The sequence below is a fragment of the Trachymyrmex cornetzi genome, unplaced genomic scaffold (genome assembly GCF_001594075.2).
Source record: "Trachymyrmex cornetzi isolate Tcor2-1 unplaced genomic scaffold, Tcor1.1 scaffold57, whole genome shotgun sequence".
Taxonomy (NCBI): domain Eukaryota; kingdom Metazoa; phylum Arthropoda; class Insecta; order Hymenoptera; family Formicidae; genus Trachymyrmex; species Trachymyrmex cornetzi.
The window spans coordinates 261,604-262,379 of record NW_017299882.1 but is presented as its reverse complement, the minus strand read 5'-3'; the positions used below and the strand labels follow the sequence as shown (position 1 = coordinate 262,379).

Here is a 776-nt window from a genome sequence, read left to right as displayed (position 1 = left end):
AGAGAGAGAGAGAGAGAGAGAGAGAGAGAGAGAGAGAGTTAATAAATAGGCTTGAAAAATGTATGGCGAAAACGTACAAATGAAATAGCCTAATAAGATCCGGTTATACCAATGTTACTTTAACTTTAAACAAAATTTAAACTCTCTCCGTCTCTGTCTCTCTTTCGCTTTAAAACGAGACGGAGAGTTTTAAGTTTTGCTTGAAATCGAAGTAACATAAGGCCTGTTCTTTTTGGCTGAACTTTTGCACTAGTTCATCTTTCTTCCTTTTCTCTCCAGCCGGAAAGAAGAGGAAGAACTAGTGTAAAAGTTTAACCAAAAAGAACAGACCTATATATTGGTACAACCGTGTCTTCCCAGCGAGAGATGAAATTCTAGAAAACTTCTAGAGAAGGAAAATCTTTATCCATTCACCAACTTATACCTGTCGAATACCTGGAGGGGAGAAGGGCGCAGAAAGCTTTAACTCAACAGGTTTGTTTTCTGTGGCTGAACTAGTGTACACTTTTGGAACTAAAAATGAGATAGATATGTACGTTTGATATTTGTTTAAAGCGAGAAAGAGAGTTCTAGAACGGTCTAGTGTAGGAACAAAAAAACAGACCATATGAGAAATGACAATGGAATCGACGTCGAATTTTCCCTATCTAGAAGTTTTCTGAAATTTTCTCGGGTATTCTAATAGCGTATTCGATTTACTGACTCGACCCGACTCCGAGTCAATAGTCTGTTCTGTTTAGCTGCAAAAGAAGAGCTAAATTGTGTAAGAAATGCAG

At 37.6% G+C, this 776-nt stretch overlaps 1 protein-coding gene across 1 annotated transcript in view; it reads left to right on the top strand.

The window, feature by feature from the left end:
- LOC108766121 (EF-hand domain-containing protein 1) overlaps positions 1-776 on the top strand; it is a 9,311-nt gene that overhangs the window by 2,184 nt on the left and 6,351 nt on the right. The gene's annotated exons all lie outside the window — the stretch shown is intronic.